General features: G+C 39.6%; 1 pseudogene; it reads left to right on the top strand.

Annotated features, from left to right (window-relative positions):
• The first annotated feature begins 906 nt into the window (after positions 1-906).
• Positions 907-2,848, top strand: LOC149385174 (uncharacterized; annotated as a pseudogene).
• Positions 2,849-13,897: the final 11,049 nt, after the last annotated feature.

The following is a 13,897-nucleotide window of genomic DNA, read 5'->3' on the forward strand; positions in this document are numbered from 1 at the left end:
GTCCAATGAAGGGGGAGTCTAGATTTGAAGAGTTTACATCTCCGTCCACACTTGGATTGGAAGAATACACATTTGAACAGCCGCGTGCGTTGGCATCACAGCCCCCTTCTCCGCCACAGAGACCGTCTCAGCCAACTCCACCGACACATAAACCATCTCCACAACGACCTCATTCCTCTACACAAGGACCCTCTCAACCTACTCCCTTGACACAACGACCTCCACAGCCCCCTACCAAACCGTCCAGGATTGGCCGTGAGTACATTGGGGAGAATGAAGTGATGGATTTGAACTCGCCTATAAGAGTCGAGCTAGGAGCTCTATATGCTACCAAACATGCCTTGAAGAAGCATTTGAACATGTATGCGATAAGTAAACACTTTGCATTCACGACAAAGAGTTCTTGTAAGAAGTATCTCCACGTCGTTTGTCCGGGTGACAATTGTGCGTGGGCAATTCGTGCGGTTAGATTAAGGGAGACCGAGGTTTTCCAGATCAGGAGGTATGTGTTTCTCCCTACCTTTCTCTTTTTTACATCATTATTTAGTTATATTCACGAACCTTAATGCACAGTATTTATTGACATTAAATTCAACAAACACTGATTTATTTACTTTGATATCAATAAACACTGTGATTTATTGACTTAAATGTCAATAAAGACTATGATTTATTGACTTTAATGTAACTAAATACTGTGATTTATTAACAATCTTATTTTATAGGTTTGTGATCTATTAACTGACATTCATTTATTCTTAATATAAGTTTGATTCTGAGCATACATGTTCCGTAGGGTCTAGAAAGAATCCAAAAGCCACGGCGCTATTCACATGAGATGTTGTGAAACACAAGTTTGTGGATCCTCGACAAATGAATTGTAAACCGAAAGAAATCCTTGGTTACATGGAGACAGATTATGGAGTTCGTACGACGTATAAGAAGGCTTGGAGGGCAAAAGAAAAGGCCCTTGGGTTGTTATACGGAACTGACACTGAGTCGTACGCATTTCTGCCCACCTTAAAGTATATGATTGAGACAACAAATCCAGGGTCTGTTCTGGAGCTTACCGCTGACCGTGAACACAGATTTATTAATTTTTTTTATGTCTCTTAGTCCCTTCATAAGAGGATGGAAGTTTTGTCGGCCTATCATCATTATCGACGCTACGTTCTTGAAGAACTATCATCGTGGAACTTTGTTTACAGCGGTAGCGATGGATGCAAATGAACAATGTTTTCCTCTCGCCTTCGGTGTTGGAGACTCTGAATCGAATGAGTCATCGTTGAATTTTTTGAGCACGTTAAAGGCAGCGATAGGGGAGAGGCCTCGTCAAGTCATTGTATCTGACAGGAACAATGGAATATGTAATGCTGTGGCAAAGGTTTTTCCAAATTCGGCACATGGGTATTGCGCGCATCATCTTCTTGGAAACGTGAAGAACAATTCAAGGGTCTCACCAAGAGTTTCAACTGGAAGTTTTATGGTGCAGCAAAGGCATATACGCGTATGGAATTTGAAAAGTATATGCGCATGATCGACCGGGAAAATATTGAAATTCGACAATACCTTGAGAATGAAGTGGGACATGAAAAATGGGCTCGTTGCTACATTACCAGTACAAGGTACTCAATCATGACCTCAAACAATGCTGAGTCTATGAATGCAATGGACTCCAAAGCTAGAGATTTTCCAATTTCGAAGTTGATTGATTGGTTGAGAGAGAAAATGAAAAAGTGGTTCTACGACTGAAGAGAATTAGCAACGGCTTGAACGAAGGTGCTTACTCCAAAATTTCAAAAGCGAATGAATGACTCTCATGCTCTTTCTACTTTAATGCTGGTAAGATCTATACTAATATAATATGCTCTTTCTGAAAAAAAAAAAATTCAATAACTCACTGTGACTTTTTATTGACATTAATACCAATAAGTTCCAGTGTTTATTGACATTAATATAAATAAAAAAAGAACATGAATGAATTATTTTTCAATAACTCACTGTGACTTTTTATTGACATTAATACCAATAAGTTCCAGTGTTTATTGACATTAATATAAATAAAAAAGAATAGGAATTAATTATTTTTCAATAACTCACTGTGACTTTTTATTGACATTAATACCAATAAGTTCCAATGTTTATTGACATTAATATAAATAAAAAAGAACATGAATTAATTATTTTTCACTAACTCACTGTGACTTTTTATTGACATTAATACCAATAAGTTCCAGTGTTTATTGACATTAATATAAATAAAAAAGAACAGGAATGAATTATTTTTCAATAACTCACTGTGACTTTTTATTGACATTAATACCAATAAGTTCCAATGTTTATTGTTCCAGAACTCACTATAAATACTTGTTCATTGTAGGTGAGACCTTCTTCTGTTTTCGAGTTTGAGGTATTAGATAAAGATGGAGAGATATGGGCTGTGAATTTGCAGCATAAAACATGCTAATGTTTAGAATTTCAAACAGATAGTTTTGTATGCGCTCATGCGATTGCGGCATGTCATATTCGTAACCTTCCACCTGTGGACTTTTGTTCTGCCTATTATACCACCGAGTACTGGAAAGGGTGTTATTTAGGTGTCATCCACCCCCATGGCAGTGCTAAAGCATGAGACATTCCTGTTGAAGTTAAACAAATCAAATTACTTCCTCCTCACTTCAACAGCCGTCCTGCAGGTAGACCTAAGAAGAGAAGGATACTATCCCAAGGTGAAGTGCCTAGTGGGCGTAAATGTAGCAGGTGCGGCAAAGAAGGACACAATAGAAAGACATGTGACGATCCTGTTCCTTTGTCTCGGAGAATGTCAATAAACACTTATGTTTATTGACATGAATGTCAATAGGTTCCTTCTGTTTATTGACATGAATGTCAATAAACACTTATGTTTATTGACATGAATGTCAATAGGAACATGTAATTATTGACATACATGTCAATAAACACCTGTAATTATTGACATTCATGTCAATAGGAACGTGTGTATTTACCTGGGAATGCTTGTCATTACTCGTCGGTGACACCTTCGAGGCTTCTTTCGCTGCCATAGTGGATTTCATTGACTTTTTTTCACGACTTTCGACAACTCTTGCTTTCGCCGTCAGAGTGGATGAGCGAATTGGAGTGTAAACAATCTGGTACATTAATTCAAGAACATGATGAGTAAACAATGGTGATACATTAATCAAAGGACATGTTACTAGATTTACCTGCGAGCTTGAGAAATCGATTTCTCGCATCTTTAGCGCAGAAACCTTAAATGTAGATTTCCATCGGAGCATGAGAGGAATGACCGTGTCGGAGACTTTGTGGCAGATTTTTTGCTCCGAGAAGATGAGAAAAGACTCGAATGCCCAAATTTGAAGAGGCAAAAAGAAACCCGGCAGTCTCACTTTACCTACGTAAGGCACCTACACAGCATGGCGGACTCGCAGTTGAAAAAACTTACAAAGCGCGAGCCGTCCAAGTCAAGAAATATGGTTTAGTGACAGTCAAGTCACGAAACTGATGAAGTTCGTGACATAATTGTCACGAACTTCATGGGTTTCGTGACACGAGTGTCACAAAATTTATGGTCTAAGCACTTTGGGCTCCTAAATAGTTGTCCGATAACGAGAGCCAGCCCCAGGCCCGGCGAACGAGCTCGAGGCCGCGCTCTGAGAGGACACGGCCTGGTGGCTCGCGGAACTTCTAGACCGTCTCGGCGTCGACGGCTCGCTCATCGCAAATTTCTCCTCGAGTTGAGTTCACTCCTCGAGTCGAGTACCGAGCCCACGAGTCGACAAGCTACTCCTCGTGCCGACTCTACGTTTCTCCTCGAGTTGAGTTCACTCCTCGAGTCGAGTACCGAGCCCACGAGTCGACAAGCTACTCTTTCTCAATGAAGGTTGTAATCTTTTCATGGAGGAAATTCCAAGCCACATTTCCCCACGGGTATCGGTTGAACTCGTCCAAGTTATCCACCAACTCGACATAGTTCATGTTCGGTACCTAAACAAAACATTATCATGTTAGACATACAAAAAGGTTTATCAAAATGCAATACTCATAATTACTATGATTACCAAACAATTCGAGTTGTCGGGGATGAGCACGTTCAGCAAAAAATATAGTATTTTAAACTTCACCTTCTTCTCAGTCTGCCATTCTTCGCTCTCAGAGACCAAGGACTGCACGACGTCCCTCTTATTTAAGGCTCCCTTATGGAAGGCAGTTTCGTATAGATCATCCTTAACAACTTCCGAATAAGAACATTTAGTGTAGTCGTCAACAAACCGTAAACCGATGATCTCCGCAAAATTCTCCTTACTGAATGATCGAGGTTCACCGCCAATTTCAAAAAACAAAGCATCAGAAGATGAGTCCTTGTATTGTCCAGCCCGCGAGATAATATGGTTGACTATCGCCGAAGAATTGGCTATCTCGGGGACGTCAAGGAAATGCCCAAAACAAGACTGCCTGAATATATTGGTCTCTTCCTCGGACATTGATTTCTTCATGACCTCATTGAACTTTTGAATACCGCCCAAAAAGTTGAACGTAACCCCGGCAATTTGGTCATCGTCCAAGACTCTGCTCCATCCCTAAATGAAAAAAACATTACTTAGAACATGATATCGTTGAAGTACCATTGTCAAACCTGCCGGTTTATTGACAACAATGTAAATAAAACAGACGGTTTATTGACATCAATGTCAATAAACCAGACAGTTTATTGACATCAATGTCAATAAAACATACGGTTTATTGACATCAATGTGAATAAACCAGCTACTGTCAACGACCCCGGCAACACCAAACACATGAGAAACTAACATCAACGCCAACGGATTAAAACTATAATTAACGTCTCACATTTGGGCGCCAATGATCTTTCTTCAACAACATAAAACTATAATAAACATCAACACTATAATCAACATAAAACATAATCACTAACCATTTGATTTTTATTGGATGACTTTGTGATTCTAGGCTTAGAGGATGGTATTTTTATGACGAAATTGTCAAAGGAATCATCTTCGGATACCACATTGGTATCTATTTTTGGTCGCTTGGCCGGAGACTTCAGCGACTTTGAGATGGTCGTCTTCCTCTTCTTCTTTGCAACACTCGGCTTCGGCTTCTTCTTCGCAGCGCTCGAATTCTTCTTCGCCACGCTCGGAGGAGATTTCTCAGGCAAGGGATGGGAAACGCGAGGACTTCTACGCACCACCGGGGGAGATTTTTCAGGCGAGGGTTTGGGTTTCTTCGCAGGGGATTTCTTCTTCGGGTTTGAGTTTGGGTCCGGTATTTGGGTTTGAGTTTCAGCCAAAATGGGTGTGGTTTTAGGGTTTTGGTCTGGGTGTTCGTCGTTAGGGGTCTGGGTATTCGTCATTTTGGGTGGTTTTTGCCAAAGAAATGGAGAAGAACTGGAGAGAGAAAGAGAGAGCGAAAGAGGCGCGGTGGTGTCAGTGAGGTCTGGGTGAGAGGCGTGGTGGGTTTCGGCCGACGAAACGTGGAAGATGAACTGGAGTGAGAGAGAGGCGCGGTGTGTTTGTTTAAGGTTTCGGTGAGAGAGAGCGAAATGGAGAGAGATGGTGAGCGATATGGAGAGAGAGAGAGAGACTTTGGACGCGAGAGAGAGAGATTTTGGACGAAGAAGAAGAAGAAAAGAAAACGCAGAAGAAGAAATGAGGAATTTTGGACGGTTTCAAAAATTAATTCCAAATTGACATACGTAATAAAATTAATAGAAAAAGGTTAAACTAAATTAAAAGGATATAAATGTAATAGCTCAATTTAGGTAGTCATATTTTAGGATTAAATTTGACTTATTTGATTTTGGTCCAAAACAATTGTAATAGTCATAGAATAGGAATAATCCCTATTTAGTTGATGTCAACTGTTGACATCAATGTCAACAAACAGAAATATCATAAATCACAGATGTCAACAGTTGACGTCAATTGTTGACATCGATGTCAACGATTGACGTCAATTGTTGACATCAATGTCAACGATTGACGTCAATTGTTGACATCAATGTCAACGATTGACGTTAAAACCATAAAAAAACACATAATCAAGCTTAATCACCTTTTGTTTCAGCTTCGGTTGGCTCGGATTCTTCATTGTCTTCAAGCTAACCTCTTCTCCTCCCATTGGCTTGAACACAAAGTTATCAGATTGCCACAAAATGGTTGGGAACGTGTTGTCAACGACATGAGTCGTTGATTTCCACCGACGCATGAGAGGTACATCGGTATCAGACAATCTCTCGCAATACAAGAGTGTCGAGAACACGGGCATGGTTTCGTACGCCCAAATTTGAAGTGGGTACATGAAAGAAGGAAGGTTTATCTTCGCCTTGGAATCCTTCTTCTCCACATTCTTCACGTAGTTACGACAGTTTTCAACGAAGAACTTCCAAACCACATTGCCCCACGGGTACGAGTTAAATTGGTCCAAGTCCTCTACCAATTTAACCTACGACCAATCTCGAATGGTCGTACCCAAAGGGGCACCGAGAAGTACGTTGAAGAGAAAATGAAGAAGCAAGAGCTTGACTCGCTTCTCATGCGGCCACCCTTGCGATTCCACCAATTTTGTTGTAAGCACGACGCGGCTGTTGGTCGTCCCGTTGGAGAACAATTCACTGAACAGTCCACCTTCGGCCGACTCGGTATAATCCAAGGCTGGGACGTCCTCATGGCGCAGCCCTAAGATAGAACAAAAATCCTCTCTTGTGAACGCCCGCGGTTCTCCCCCGAGCTCAGTAAAGAGAGTATCTTCCCTCTCTTCTTCACCGATAAAGTAACCGACCCTCATCAATAAATGGTTAATTATCTTTGAGGATCGGGTGACCTTCGGGACGTCCAGAAATTGGCCAAAACAAGAGTTGATGAACATAGCCTTCACTTCTGGACCCATAGCCGCTGATTTATCGAACGTTTCCAACGTTCCATAAAAACTGATATTATGATCAACCACATTTGATTCATAAATGTACCTCCTCCACCCCTGAATACCGAGCACAATTTCACACAATTTCAAACACAATTTTCGAGCACAATTTCACACAATCTCAAACACAATTTCACACAATTTCCTACCATAATGAAAGATTTTGTAACACATCAATTCACTACCATAACAGAATTCATTCACTACCCAAAAACAATTTCAAACACAATTTCATTCACTACCACAACAGAATTAATTCACTACCCAAAAACAACAAATCTAATACATGCGAATAAATTCATTGTTTTGACAAGAATTTCCAACAAACAAACTCATAGCCTAAAATTCCCAAAAACAACAAATCTAATACCACATGTTAATACACGGGAAAACAATAGAGATTGAGAAATTACCTGGTCCGTATCAGAGGTGGGTTTCAGGCCACGGCGGGGCTTCTTCGTAGCCTTCTTCATGTTCACCTTGGGCGAAGCAGTCGTTTTCCTTTTCCGAGTCGGAGAAGTGTTTGGCGTGGTCGCTCCGGACGCCTCCGGTTGTTTGGGCCCTATCGTCCTAGGACTCTTTCGCGTTGTGGGTTCGAGAATAGGGTTGAGTGGGTCAGACATGGCGACTTGAGGGATTGGTCGAGTGAAGTCGAGTTCGGGCAAGGGTTTCGGTCGCGATTTTGGGTGAGTTTGAATAAGAGAGAGAAAGAGAGAGAGAGAGAGAGAGAGAGAGAGAGAGAGAGAGAGAGAGAGACTGGTTGTGAAGGATTCGGGTTCGAGGTGGGTCTCGATCGCGATTCAGGGAAGAAGATCTCGGTCGCGATTCAGGGAGGGAGAAATAGAGTATCAGGAGGGTGAGTTTGGGTGAGGTCTGGGTGAGTTCGAATGAGAGAGAGAGGGAGAGAGTAAATCGGGGAGAGGGTTTCTAGTACACTTACACGGTTAGGGAGAGAGAGAGAGAGAGAGAGAGAGAGAGAATAAATAATTTTGAATAAAAAATAGAAATTTTAATTTGGAATGATATTAAATGAGGTAGGTGTGAAATTGAAAGAAAAAATAAGGTTGAGGGTATATTTGGTTTTTCACTTTTGACCAACTTGTATTTTTGGCCAAAATTATGCTTTGGTGGATTTTTGGAAAAACTTATTGATATGGTGGTAGTTTGAGCAATTCCTCTTTTCGTAACCTTTTTCAAGCCTTTTGGAATCTTGAATCGTGATTTTGAGTCCGTCCAAGACTAGACACGTAACAATCCAAACACACCATATATATATAGGGACTAAGTCATAATTTTTTAAGGGGGGAATATAAATTTGTAGCATTGTAGATCGATAATTATTTTTAATTATTCAATGAAATAATTCGATTACATTTTTTTTTTTTAGGGAAATTAAAAAATTATTATTGATGTTATAAACTGTAATTTTTTTTAATGATGAGAGGGATGTTTATATTTTAAGAAGTCAAATCAAAGGGGCTAAAACCCCCATGAGTCCACCTAAACTTCGTGGTATATATATATATATATATATATATATATATATATATATATATATATATATATATATATATATTATATTCTTGTTTTTTTTTTTTGCTGAAGAGAGTATGTACATAGTAGAATATATATATGATAAAATTTGAGTAAAAATATATGATAAAATGGACTGTTTAGATAAAATTATGTTAAAATGGCAGTCGGACAATCTGGGGCATATTTTGTCTAATATTTGAAGGGCCCAAAATTTGATTTGACCAATCTAAAGGATGTCTACTTGCATTATCTATTTTTTATAACTTAGCATATATAAAGAAATAGTTTCAAATAGTTTTATGATTACTTTAAGAGAAATTGCATCAACTACTACCGTTTGATAAGTTTTTTTTTTTTCCAATTTTTCATCAAAAGCTTAATTTGGCAAAAATTACTAATAAACCACTTGTACAAATACAATTTTACCTCCAACATGATGTCAACAATTGACATCTACTGTTGACATTTGTGAGTTTTGAGTTTTCTGTTTGTTGACATAGAAATGTCAACAATCGACATCTATTGTTGACATCTATGTCAACAATTGACATAAATTATTGACGTCAATTGTTGAGGGTAAAATTGTATTTGTACAAGTGATTTAGTAGTATTTTAGGCCAAATTAAGCTTTTGGTGGGAAATTGGAAAAAAACTTATCAAATGGTGATAGTTGAGGCAATTTCTCTACTTTTAATTACAATTATAATCTTAACGATTTTAAAAAAAATGAGAAACAATGAAAAAGATAGTTGTTAAGCTGTTTTTTCAATTTAACATTCTTGGACACATGGTGTACTTGGAATGGTCACTGCCTAGTGTTGGATGAACTCGAAATCACTTTTCGAGATTCCAAATGGCTCAAAGAAGTTTAGGACAATGTCTAAAGCGTCCAAGAGCTTCAAAGGAATATTTAAATCGTGATTTGGGATGAGAACCCAAATACAGTTTGAGTGTAGTGGTGGTTTTTCACTCAACTTCATTCCGAAAGTGAGTTCGTCGCCACAGTTTCCTAAGAAAAGGAAAGAAACATGAAGCGTGTGGTGGAATATTCCTCTTATTAAGTGAAGAACATGAGAATCGATTTCTCAAGCTCTTAGACACTTTTAGAGAGAGAATATAATTTGGCTTGGTTAGCCTTGGTTTGAGAGGAAGTGTTTTTGAGAGAGAGAATATTAAGTTATATAGCCACACGGTTATAGTGAATTGAGATATAGTCCACCTTTCGTTAATTTCTTGTAAATAGCCAAGTTAACTTATTAACATATTAATAAAAGACTTATTTAATCTAACCAAACATGTAAAAAAAAGGTAGTTAATAGGCTGCCACGTATGCAAGTTGGCTATTTACAAAGTATTTACTAAAGGTTGGCTAATTTACAATTCCTATAGTTTAGGTGGTTTACATAGCCAAAATTTATCTCCCGTTCTAGAGATTTTGTGTTTTTATGTAAGATATGTGATGAGATAAGAGAAATTTGCCTATCTTTTTCTTATGTTATTCTTTTCTGTTTGTTTTTTATTTTTTATTTTTATCTCAATTGTTCTTATGGTATAGAAGAATCAAGAGAGAGAAATTTGGCAAGATTTGCAAATGTCTTTTTTTCTTAAAGATAAATGATGGAGTGAAGAAGGTATTTATAGTGTTTTTGGTGTTGTGTGGGTGAAGCTAGTGTTATTTCGGTGGGCCTTGCTCCAAAATAAGCTTTGGAACTCATTTTTTGCACATCTTGGCTGTACCCATTCATTTTTGGTGAGTTTCCACGTTGGCAGACGGAAGGCTCTCGCACGTGGGAACTTTTCTTGTTGGATGGACAGATAGGGCCCCATGTTGGATAATTCTTCGAAATTGAAGACTTCGAGGCTTGAATCACGCATAGGAATGCTTTCCTTATAGTATTTCGAGTACCCCAAAGTGTCTTAAGGTTTATTGTACAAGAATACCGCAGGATACGACAAGCCTAGTTCGGACTGCACCAAGACAGAGTGAAAATCCGAAAACAAGCAAGAACTGTGTTTCTGGATAAGTGTTTCGGGAAGAGAGAAGGTTGGTTCGAAAACCTATGTTGATTACTGAATCCGAAGTCGGATTATATAATCAATCGTACCTGTTCGCGAAGAGGTTCGACGAACAGATGCACTGTTTCGGTCGAACTACGGTTATAGTCGCAAACGACACGACCGTTGGCCAAACGATAGCTCGTTTCGAAGAGACGTGACCGTTAGTTCGAACGGTAACCACAAATAACTGCTAAATGAGGAGGCGCGACCGTTGGCGAGAATCGCCGCGAGAAGCCCGCGGACCGTGCCGTTTTGCTTGGAGGTCGAGCTTGCCTGGGGTCGAGCTCGCCTGGGAGGTCGAGCTCACCTGGGGTCGAGCTCGCCTGGAGTTCGAGCTCACTTGGGGTCGAGCTCGCCTGGAGGTCGAGCTCGCCCCCAGTCGAGCTGAAATGACTTCGTCATTTAATCCAGTCGACCTCGCTCTAGTCGAGCTGAAAAGACTTCGTCGAGCTCGCCTAGTCGACCTCGTCACTTCCTCACTTACCTTAGTATTTGTTCCATGTGGGACTCTTTCCCACACACAAACTCACTTTCTCAATCAACAACACACTATTTTGTCTTTTAGTGAACAAATTAAATTGAGCTAATTAAAACACTTATTTAATTTTACTCAATTTCCAACAATCCCCCACTTGTTCAGAAAAGTCAAAACAGAATCCAGAAAAGAAACAAAGAGTGTTAGTACAGATAAGTATCTTTCGATTTGAACTTATCCTTAGTATAAGCAACAGAAGACTTTATCGGAGATTAGGTAGCCAGGCTTTGAACCTATTTTCCTTGTGATAAAATCGGTGTTACTCAACACACACCCTTTAGTGTTCTTCGCCTATATCACACGCTTAGCACCGTTAATGGCCATGTGCTCATCCTGTCTCGTGAATTTTTTTATGAGATAAAACTCCAACTCTCACTTTGGGACGGCACCATCCCGAAATTCACATAGGTGAAGTTCTTACAGTATCTCTGTTACGTATAGATACTTGTCCTCAAGACTGAACTTCATTAAGAGTTAAGAAACTCAACCTCCCGATTGTAACAGTCAACATTATTATATAATGTTATGAATATCCAATTCAATGACTTGTACGTACCCATTGAACCTATTTTTAGTCATTTCCTAACCTTAGGTTGAGTTGCCATCATTGTCAGATCGCTACTCAAAGAGTTTAAGACTCATACCTCTCGAGGTCGATTTCACCAAATCTCTTGCAAGAGGTTTAGTGAACGGATCAGCAATATTGAAGCTTGATCTCACATATGTGAGCGAAATGATTCCATCTTTAATCAATTTCCTCACATAGTCATGTCTAAGACTAATATGTCTAGACTTTCCATTATACACTTCACTGTATGCTCTAGCTAAAGTTGATTGACTATCACAATGTATCGACACGGTTGATATATTGTCTTTAGCCAATGGAACTTCTAAAAGAAGATCCCTCAACCATTCAGCCTCTTGACCTGCAGAAGCAAGAGCCACAAACTCTGATTCCATGGTCGAATGAGTGATACATGTTTGTTTCTTTGATTTCCAAGAAACTGCCCCACCGGCAAGTGTAAACACCCATCCCATCGTAGATTTGTTATCTCCGACACTCGATATCCAACTTGCGTCAGTATATCCTTCTAGTACGGCAGGAAACTGACCGTATTGAAGTCCAAGATTTTTGGTTTTCAAAAGAAATCCAAAAATTCTCCCAATGGCCTTCCAATGCTCGGCACTTGGATTGCTAGTAAATCTACTCATTTTACTAACGGCGAATGCTATGTCTGGTCGAGTACATTGCATCAAGTACATGAGACAACCAACCGCACTAGCATATTCCAATTGAGCCACAGCCCTTCCATCATTCTTTTCAAGTTTTACACTTGGATCAAATGGGGTGTTCACTTCCTTAAAATTTAAATGTTTGAACTTATCAAGCACTTTTTCAACATAGTGTGATTGACTAAGTTCATAACCCCCACTGGTTCTACGAACCTTGAGACCCAAAATAGTATCAACTTGTCCAAGATCTTTCATTTTGAAAGTGGAAGATAGAAACCTCTTCGTTTCTAATATTCCTTTCATCTCATTGCTAATGATCAACATATCATCAACATAGAGACATAGGAAGATCACAAGGTTACCACGCACCTTAGTGTACAAACACTTGTCACAAACGTTAGGAACAAATCCATTCGAAAGTATGACTGAGTCAAACTTTTGATGCCATTGTTTGGGTGCTTGTTTTAATCCATATAAGGATTTAACAAGTTTGCAAACCTTTTGTTCATTACCCGGAAGCACATAACCTTCCGGCTGTTAGATGTAGATTTCCTCATCGAGATCTCCATTTAAAAATGCCGTCTTGACATCCATTTGATGAACATTGAGGTTATACAAAGAAGCCAAGGCAAACAACACTCTAACTATTGTTGTCCTTGCTACCGGTGCATATGTGTCAAAGTAATCAATTCCTTCTCATTGTCGAAATCTTTTGGCTACTAATCTAGCCTTGTAAGTGTTAAGAGTGCCATCACTATGGTACTTCTTTCGGAACACCCACTTACACCCAATAGGTCTCGACCCTTTAGATAGATCGACAATCTCCCAAGTGTGGTTTGACATAATAGAATCCATTTCATCTTGGATAGCATCCTTCCAAAAGGCTGATTCTCGAGAAGCCACAGCTTCATTATAAGTCTTAGGATCATCTTCAATAAGAAGAATAATAGGAATTTTCCGAGCAAATCTCTCTCTATTTCCTTCTACTAGGTAAAAAGAAATGAGGCGAGAATCTACTTCCTTAGTCTTACGGACTCTTTTGCTTCTCCGAAGTTCGGGTTGTTCTACAACTACCCTAGAAGAACTTTCCTCTCGAGGCATCGAGCCTGCCTGGAGGTCGAGCTCGCCTGAGGTTCGAGTTCGCCTTGAGGTCGAGCCTTCCTGCTGGTCGAGCTCGCATGGGGTTTGAGCTCGCCTTGAGGTCGATCCTCCCTAGAGGTCGAGCTCGCCTAGTCGAGGTTCTTCAATAGTGGAATTTTGAGATTCTTTTCCTTTCGAGTTAAGATTCTCAAAGAATTCCACATCTCGGGATTCTACTATGACATTAGACTCTAAGTTTAGAAGTCTATATGCATTGCTATTCGTAACATAGCCAATAAAAGCACTTCGTATCCCTCGAGGACCCAACTTGGTCCTTTTAGGATCCATGTTTTTGTAGTAGGCTAGACACCCCCACACTTTGAAATACCCAATATTAGGCTTTCGCTATTTCCATACCTCGTACGGAGATTTTTGGGTTTTCTTTAAAGGAATACGGTTTAAAATATGACATGCGGAAAGTAAGGCTTCACC

Source organism: Urtica dioica, chromosome 9, assembly GCF_054948205.1.
Source record: "Urtica dioica subsp. dioica isolate 48M chromosome 9, U.dioica_male_clone48M_v1_H2, whole genome shotgun sequence".
NCBI classification, from domain to species: Eukaryota; Viridiplantae; Streptophyta; class Magnoliopsida; order Rosales; family Urticaceae; genus Urtica; species Urtica dioica.